This window comes from Malus sylvestris, chromosome 1 (assembly GCF_916048215.2).
Source record: "Malus sylvestris chromosome 1, drMalSylv7.2, whole genome shotgun sequence".
Classification (NCBI taxonomy): domain Eukaryota; kingdom Viridiplantae; phylum Streptophyta; class Magnoliopsida; order Rosales; family Rosaceae; genus Malus; species Malus sylvestris.
The window spans coordinates 206840-216805 of NC_062260.1; the positions used below are offsets into that span (position 1 = coordinate 206840).

General features: G+C 34.6%; 1 pseudogene; it reads left to right on the forward strand.

Annotated features, from left to right (window-relative positions):
- Positions 1-8653: 8653 nt before the first annotated feature.
- On the forward strand, positions 8654-8760 carry LOC126634097 (small nucleolar RNA R71; annotated as a pseudogene).
- The last annotated feature ends 1206 nt before the right edge of the window (positions 8761-9966 follow it).

The following is a 9966-nucleotide window of genomic DNA, read 5'->3' on the forward strand; positions in this document are numbered from 1 at the left end:
ATAATGTTTTAAAGTCATAACTTTAACGAAGAAGTATTCTTTTCATTTCCAAAATTAATATATCATATATATTTAAATTTTAGGAACATGATTAACTCCCATATACATTCTATCTTCATATAATGTTTTAAAGTCATAACTTTAATGAAGAAGTATTCTTTTCATTTCCAAAATTAATATATCATATATATTTAAATTTTAGGAACATGATTAACTCCCACTAACCTTTTGTAAACCTAGTAAACAAAAGATTCATTTACATCTTTATGAGAAATCAAATGATTTGATCATTTTTCTCATAAGATGCTTATAGCTCCCACTAGCTTGCTAAGATTCATGATGGTTGGATCTGTACAACTTACATGTCTTGTGATTTATAGTTTTAGACATATATTATCAAGACTATATTAATAATGGTTTCGGAAACCCATATTATGTCCAAACATTGAATCACCATTTAGTTGTAGCTAGCTATCTTCGAATTAATTGAAACCAAGACTATGTCAAAGATGGTTTCTTCAAAGTCAACCATTCTCCTTGATTGTAGTCACCTTAAGCTACCAATTAGCTTATGAAGGTTTCATTATTTCGGGTCAAATGGTACTTTACCATTTCCTTGAGTATATATCATATATACACTCAATGTAGTCATAAGGATTTTCATTCTTATTTCTTTCGAATTAAGAGGTGCAACTCTATGACATAGTCATAAAGTTCAAACCATTCAACTGAGACGGTTTATAAATCCTTCTCGACTACCTTGGAGCTTTTGGTATAGGAACTAGGTTGTTTATATTTGTTGATTACTTTCTTGTTTCTCAAAGAACCCATTCTTTGAGTTCTATCTCTCGTTCATTTGCTTTTAGGCAAATCACATTGTAGGATTACAATGAACTACCCAACAAAATAACATTTGTTAATTGGTTTATAGAAGCGATATCCAAAAGTTAATTTAAGGATATCCCACAAGATTGTTATCAAACAAATATTGCTTATTAGCTCACAACCCCAAATCTTAACATGCTTGAGATTTGTCTTTCTTTCCAACTACATCTTATGGAGTCATGAAAAATTTGGAAGATCTTCTAATTGACAATCATATTGTTTTTAGAAGTATATATCCTATATATGGGTAATAGATAACATCTAACAAACTAAATCTTATTCGAGTTCGTTCTTCTCCTTAATGGAGAAATTTATTATCTTATGATGCTTCTTTCCTTGATATCTTTCAAGGAGACTCATCTAAAGTGTTTCTTTTCCTTGGATCAAATCTAAGGAGGTAAATACTTTAGACGTCTTACTCATCAACTTACATTTCTTGAATTCTTTGAAACCTTTTGCAAAGTATTCGGATTTGTGTTTATTCAAAATAAACTATAGTCCAACCGAGAGTGATCTTCGGTGAATGTCATATAACATGAGTAGTATTATGTTGTGGACAAGTGCCACCAACATCTAAGTGAATTAACCTCAACAACTTTGTGATTCTTTCTTCTTTCCAAAAGAATAAAGATTTGAACATTTCGCCTCTATACAATTTTAAAAGGAAGGTATTGGATCCGGATCTAACGATCCAAAGCATTCATCTTTCACCAAGTCGTAACTTATGTTTTAGAGGTATCACAATTTAGTTGGGATTAGTCACTACCTTGCAACCTTTTGGGTTTTAAGCATCATTATATTCTAAACAGTTAACACTACCATATCATCTCTACTATAGAGACAATCAATTAGATTACTATAATCCAATCATTGATTAATAAAGAACAATGTTTTGTCAAAAAAAAAACATTCATCCATCTCTACTATAGTGACGGAATTAAGTTCCTTAAAATTGGAATGTAAAGACAATCTTTGGTTTTTCCAATTTCTTTGATAGTTCATATGAGGAAGTAAGTACTATCTGCCTTCGCAGAGATCTATATTTTATTCACGTTCCGAATGTGAAGTACTTTTTCTTCTCTCATATATCTTCTACTTCTTATTAGTCGCACTTTTACAACGATTGTAAAACATAGTTACTAATACGGAATCAAGCATTCAAGTAGAAGAACCAACTGTTTTGAACTATTCAAGAACAATTTACAACACCTTTGAAAGGTGTGTTCTTGACACTTGCAAGACATTTCTTGCAAATACCCCTTCCAATGTCCATCCTTTCATAAAGAAAGTTTGTTCCCTTGGAGTTTATTTTGCTTTCTTCATTTGACTTCTCCTTTGACTACAATAGTCATGGTCCCTAAACTCCCACTATCTCTCTTGAAACTTATTTCAATTGTGTTATACACATCAAACGATTTTGGAGAGTATGTGTTTATTGTTCACTATATAGTTTACAATAAACTTAGTGAACCATTAGGATAGGGACATAAAGGTGAAGTCTTTGCCTAGTTTCCGTCTCGTTAAGTGGTTTATCACTTCAACACTCAATGATTCAAAATCATCATAAGTCCATGTTAATGGACTATTTTGTCAACCAACCATTATGTTCTTAAACATAATTACAAACTTTCAAGAGTTGTTCAAGGCAACTCTCATTTCTTCATACAACAATTTGTAAGTGAAGAATCATGGCACATTAAGTGTCCATGCCTTTGTGCTTTCTTCTAAAGTTCCTTGTTCATGTAACAAAGAAACAAGCACTAATGTTTGCATTGATTAAGAGTTGTTCAAAGCAACTTTTATTTCTTCATACAACAAATTGTAATTGAAGAATTATGACATTTAAAAGTGTTGTCCTTTTTATGATAGACTTTATCTAACATGTTCTTCCAATGATACATTATCAATAGGAAGATTGTGAGGATGAGACTACTTAGGTACATTTACAAGCCATTAAAGACAATCTATGGTTTTGTAGTACCAAGTCCGGAAATTAAAGCTTTTGGCTTTTATTTGTCAAGTGTTGGATAGCGTTTGCAAATTTATTGGTAAACAAATACATAACGAATATTAATTGATTGATTTTAAGCCATTTGATCCGGGTCTTTAAATCAAATAGCACCACCCACTATTTTTGGCAAATTCCATATCCCTCATTGGAATTCGAGAGTTTTTGGTTGAAACTCTTAGTAGGGTATGGGAGACTCACCATTACCAAGCCCACCTCAGAAGAAAATCATATTGGCTAGCGTTAATAATAATGAGAGAGTACGCTTACTCATTTGCATCTCTTGCAAGTACCCATCTAGTTTGGCCTCTAGAGAATGATGCCTCAGAAGAATATCATATTGGCACATTGCACTTAGTTAAGTCATTCCCACCATGCTAGTTAAAGTAGGGGTTCAAGAATGGCCTCAGAGAAAATCATATTGACCATACTCGTTGCCTACCTTTACCTCATCATATGTTTATAGGCTTCTCCTGAATGTAAGCACATACTTTGCAACCCCAGAACTGGACGAATACGGTGTATAAGTCACAAACGATTGAAGCTTACGACGGTGGAAGGCCACGAAAGAGTGTTCAAAGCACTTTCACGCTTATCAACTTAATAATGGTTTGGTTGAGGGTTTTAGGTCTCATCATATATAAATATTCATTTTAATCTTTATTAAAACAATTTTGGTCCTATTACATCTATTGGTCCATTTGATTGTTTTTAGTTGTATATAATACTCCCACCATGCTTATAAAACGGTTTTTAAAGCAAGAGTATATGATACTACTAACATAAGGTTTGCATTCATTGATGGACTATATAGTTGCCTTAGGCCCTTAGGATGACTATGAACCTTTGTTTAGATTCAACACGAGCCTAGTGTTGAATCTCGGTCTAGGGATGGTGATTGATTTTAGTTACGCGTTTAATCACATTAAGGCGTATTGTCTTAGGGGCGTTGGACCTAACTACTTCATTTTCATGCATATCAAATAAAGCAAGAAAGAAGTACTTCAAAGTAAAGGTGAGCTTATGCTCATTACAACATTTGCATAAATCAAATTACTTTAAAGTAAAGAAGAGCTTATGCTCTTTTACAACATTTGATTAAATCAAATTACAACCAAAATCTAATCTACACATTCCCATGGTTCAAACAAATTTGAAACGGCCTTTCACATAGCTCAATTATCGTAGGCTTAGGTTCATAATCACCCTTTAATTAATTAACACTTTAACCAATTAAATTGAATGCAACATTTTCATTTGGTTTTTGTATCCATAAGATTGATTTAAATGGAGCTAAATGAAATGAAAATCCAATTCTCATTTAAAGAGACAAAACAATTTTGTTCTCCACCTAATTTGGGCCAATATGCAATAACCACAACTTTTGGGCTATATTGCAAAAACATAAACTTTTGGGGTCACTTTGTAAAAACACAAAAGTCCACTACTTCATGTAATTACAACTAGAACCCAAAATTTAAACAATGCAAAAGCTTCATTAAAGGAGCAAAACAATTTGTCCTTTAGCGTTTTTGGACCTAAACGTAAAAACGTAAACTTTTGGGCCAAAGTGCAAATACACAAAAGTATCAAAACTTTATGTAATTGCATAAAAGCCCCAAAACTACTCCCACTTGAGGGAGGGCCGGTTTTGGAGAAGGATTAGAGTGATGTGTGTGTTGATTTGTGAGTTTTGACATAAAGCAAGCAAGTGGTGCAAGTGGTGTGTGTGAAAGGGAATTAATCCTTTCACACCCACCATTATTTCTTACACCAATTAAACAAATATCTAAAACATTTAAACATTTGAAAATCATAAAACATAAACTTTATGAAATAAATCAAAACTTTGAATCAAAACACAAAACTTTTTGTTCTTGGCTAAAATGTCAAGAACAATGAAGAACATTCATGAAAAACTCAAAAAATTTCCATGAACATTTTTCACCCAAAAACATTCCAAAACCATTCAAACTTTAGGGAAATAACATATAACCAAACTAGGGTACATAGGGGTTCCAAAAGTCACTTTAAAACACTTTTAACAAGTCAAACAAAAACCCAAAAAATCACCCTATGTATTTGGCCGAATTTTCCCAAAATCATGGCACAAAATTTTAGCTCCAATATTCATGCTCATATGAACTACATCTACAACATTTGAGATGGCAAATTTTCTAACAAAATTTACATTCAAAGAAACAAGAATAAAGCTTGTAACATATTACAACTTTTAAATCAAAACTATGAACTACAAAACCCAAAAGGATTCACCAACTACTAGACCTAGGCTCTGATACCACTTGAAGGATTATTTTGAGAAAACATGTTCATTTGAATAACATCTATAGCATGCATTTAACAATTAAAAGGCGGAATCATGCTTGCATGCATTCAAAACAAAACATTAACCATGAAATTCAAAGCCTAGTAGATTGGTGAACCAAGACTCAACTCAAATCAAAGTGAGTTGAGAAATATACCTTTGTAGATTCCCCTTTGCATAAGCAAAGGCTAATCACCCAAAGAGAGGGCCTTCATTCCTTGCATCTAAAATCTATGGATTTGGATGGATGAAAAGGTTTCTCCAAGTTCCCAAAATTGAGAACCTCTAAGTATCTTCACCAAGGTTAGATTGGAGAAGAAATGAGTGACCTTGGAGTAGTTAGTATGGCTAGATACACCCTCCAAGGGGCCGGCCTCTTTAGAGAGAAATGGAGAGACATGTTCTCTCCAATTTTCTCCAAAACAAACCCTAAATGAATTTTGGCTATAAAGTCATATTTATACCTTAATTCATTGGAGTGGCAAACTTGTAAATAAGTCCAAAACCCACTCCAAAAGCATCATGGCCGGCTTTGGGGTTTCATTAGGCCTTTTAGGCCTTTGTGAATCATTATTCATTAAGTTGTCATACAACTTAAGTCAATGGGCTTGACGTTCGAAGCCCATTGGGCCTTAAGGTCCAAAACTATCCCGAGGTCTTTAACGAACTTATTCGTTTGATTAATTAACATATTAATTAATCCTTGCCATAAATAATTAAACCATTTAATTATTCTTACTCATCTCCATTGTTTCTTCAATCTCCACCTTACACGGTGTACGATCCATTAGGTTCCTTTTAGCGAGGCAGTGGGCGATTAAAACCATTTTACATCGATTGTGAATTGAAACTTACTTTCAATTCTCCCTTTAGTGTTTACACACGTTTAGGGCTTCCACAAACCAAGAGTGACACCTAGCAGCATATCATGGTTACCCAAGCTAATCAGAAGAGGTAGAGAACCTATTCAGTTTAGGATTACAAATGCAATACGGTCTTTCTCTAATACAATACTCTTGACCACATTGTTTGGTTTGATAGTTTATTCATGTCTACTATCCAATGTGATTCGTGTGCTTATATGATTACCTTGAATGTGATTTGGAACGACTTTCCTAAATCTCATTCATACTCTGGCCAGAGATTCTAAATCATATCATAGAGTATTCTCCCCCAAACGGTTTGAAGGTTAGAGATCCCTTGTTGCGCATTCACTTGCCTCCATAGCTAAGTGGCTTAACCCCAACTATGTCGTGGACACCCTCCTGATGGAGTGACTTTGACATAATTAAAGCTCAAGGACTTAACCACAAGACAACTATGATGCCTCAGGTCAAAGGACTACTTTGCATTATCCCAACCATGAGTTCTCATGTGACATGAATATGAGAACTCTTCGTTAATCGTGTTCAGTGAACTCATTCTCTATTGAGCACCTACGTACTTGTCTTGATGTCACACACACCAATGACTCGAGACTAGTCACTCTCCCTGAGAGAAGACACAGCACGTACTGATCTTAACGGACTGTCAATGTCCAATTGGCAATCCTATGATTAGGAACGTTTAGGATGTGTCTACGAAAGAATGGTCTCATGAATCTAACTTCTTTAGATTGCATTCTCCCAATCACATATTCCTTGGACTTATCGTTTAAGCATATAACATTTATATGAGACGGCTCAAACAATAATCTTTGCCCTTGATATTAAACTAGATTAGTTTAACATGTGAAATGTCCGTAAAGTATCATCATATGATTGGTTTTAGGGCACATTTCCAACATTTCCATCATCCATTAGTTGTCTCACTACAAGAGTGTATCGGTGTACAATCATTTTAGGTTCTAATTAGCAAGGCAATGAGGTGATTGGCACCAATCCAATTGATTATATTTAATCCAATCACTTAGTGAATTAAAACTTACTTTTAATTCTCCTTCTTCTTTGACGACTATTCAGTTGGAATTACAACGTAATTCGATCCTTCTCTAAAACAATACTCTCAATCACACTATTAGGGTATGGATATATTATGTCAAACCCCTAATGTGATTATTCCATGTTATATGATTCAATTGAGTCATATAGGAACGCTTTCCTTTATTACGCTCGATACTTCGGCCGAAGATTCCCGAATCATATCTTAGAGTATTCATCCTCTCATAATGAGGATTAGAGATCCCTTGTTGCGCATTTACTTGCCTCCATGGCTAAGTGGCTTAACCCCAACTATGCCGTGGACATCCGCGAATGGAGTGACTTTGACATAATCAAAGATCAAGGACCTAACCACAAGACAACTATGATGCCTCAGGTCAAAGGACTACTTACATTATTCCAACCATTAGAGTTACTTGCTTGACATGTGAGTAGACCTCCATGTAAGTACTCTCGTTCGATTGTGTTCAGTGAACTCATTCCCTTAATGAGCACCTACATACCTGTCTTAGTGTCACTACACGAATGGGATGAGACTTTCCATCCTTCCAATTGAAGGGGACACAGTATGTACTGGTCTTTGCATTGTCAATATCCCTCTGACAATCATATGACCAGGAACCTTTTTGGACATGATGGTTATGTGAAGAAGGTCTCTGTAGTCTAACATCATTAGATTACTTCTTACATCGATCCATTGTCCATGGATTCACTATTTAGGACATATATCGTTTATTGAGATAGTCCTAATTAGTATCTTTTCCTTTTGATGTATAAGAGTCATCTATACACACATTCATTGTCCTGAAAGGTTTCTTCCAAAGATTGACTTTCAGGGCATATTTCCAACACTTCCATTTTTGAGGTTTTGGAGAATCCTTTTCTTCCAACCAAATCCAAGAAGATATGGAGTCAAGGAGCAGAGTACTATTGGTAGTTTGCTGCAATTGAACGGTGTTTTGGGCTAGCAGTTTGATCGCATCTTCAAGTGTAACAACATGCTTTAGTTGGAAATTTTGAAATTGGTTATTATTCTTCCATGAGAGATTAGGATGATCTTTGCAACTAGGGTTATATGTATTAGAGAATGGGTCATTCCTTGGTCTCTGATCATAAGAGTTCATGAGGTTCACTTACTCTTGAACGAATTCGGGATAAGCCTCACTACCTGAGCATTGATAAGTAAGATGACATGGTATGTTGAAAATGGCACACACCTCATCTATCTTAAGCACTATATTGAACACAGAATCAAGCTTCTTTTCCAAACTAGTTACATGCAATGCAAGATCATTATTAGAGCTCATTTCATACACTCCAGCTCGTTTACCTCTTGTATCTTTGTGTTGAGCATTAGATCCTAACATCTCATAGATGTTATATGACTCTTAAGCATTCTATTTCTTCAAAGCTCCTCTTGTTGCATTGTCAACAGTAGATGGACATGTTTGGGTTAATCCATCATAAAAATTTTGCATTTGTAAGTAAAGAGGTAATCCATGATGTGGACATTGCAACAAAAGCCCTTTCAAATGCTCCCAACATTCATTAAAAGGTTCTCCATCATGTTGTGAAAAGTTGAAGATTTGCATTCTCAAAGTAGTTGTCTTTTGAGTAGAGAAAAACTTCTCCAAAAATTTCTTAGCTACAACATCCCAAGTAGTGAGCAAACCAGGCGCCAAAGTCATTAGCCAACCCTTAGCTTTATCTTTTAATATGTAGGGAAAAACTCTCATGCTCAATTTTGCTTCACTCACTCCCTGCAAAGGTAAACCACTCACAACATTATAAAATTCCTTAATATGAGCTAATGGATCTTTGTTAGGTAAACCATAAAAAGAAGGAAGCATATGAAATGTGAAGACTTGAGATCATAGTTTCTAGCCTTAACATGCAACAAGATGCACAAAGGTGAATTTGGTATAACCGGCTGAGCATAACCTCCAAAGCTTGATTGTCATCGTCGTTGTTTGCCATCTCTTTTTCTTGGTTAGAATTAGAGTGCTCAAAATAAACACCTACACTTGCTAATCTAGAATAATTATCGTCCTCTTCTTCACGGTTAGTTTGAGAACTAGTTGATAGAAAGTTCTCAAAAGTGTTGCTCTTTATTCGTTCAAGTCTTTGGCCTATCTCATCAAGTTTATTGTACTTATACTGCCTGATAAATAGAAAGAAAACAAACAAAATTTAGAAATCTAAACTGAACATGAAAATAGAAAGGGTTTGAAGAAGAAGCAATTATAGGGGACTGAGTCTTTGGCCTAATTATAGGGGACTCAAATCAGTCCCTGGCAACGGTGCCATAATTTTGTTGTGTTCCTTTTGAGTCCAAAAATATGGTTAGTATAATGGCACAAGTAAGGGTGTCGAACCACAGGGACTGATTAGACCCCTATAAATTACTAGCCTTGAAAGAACCCTAACTGAACAATGAAAGTAACAAATTGAATGTAGTTTTTATGCTACAAACGAAATAACTTAAAATGCAAGAAAATGTAGCAACAAATGATATGTTGATTGAGAAACAATGAGGATGGGACCAAGGATTTCGAGTTCACCATTAGAAAACCAATTCCATGTTTATAAAGTTAAGCTGTATTCAATTACCAATTAGTTTCCAGAGTTCGCTTTACATATATATGATCAGTCATATGATGTGTGGTTGATCAAATTCTCCTAATCTACAACCTAATTGAGATGTTCAACTTTGGTTCCTAATTAAGAGTCTTTAGCGTGCAAGAAAACGTTAAAGAACCAAAGAAAATACATGGCATGGTGTTTGCATAGTATTCTTTTCATTCATT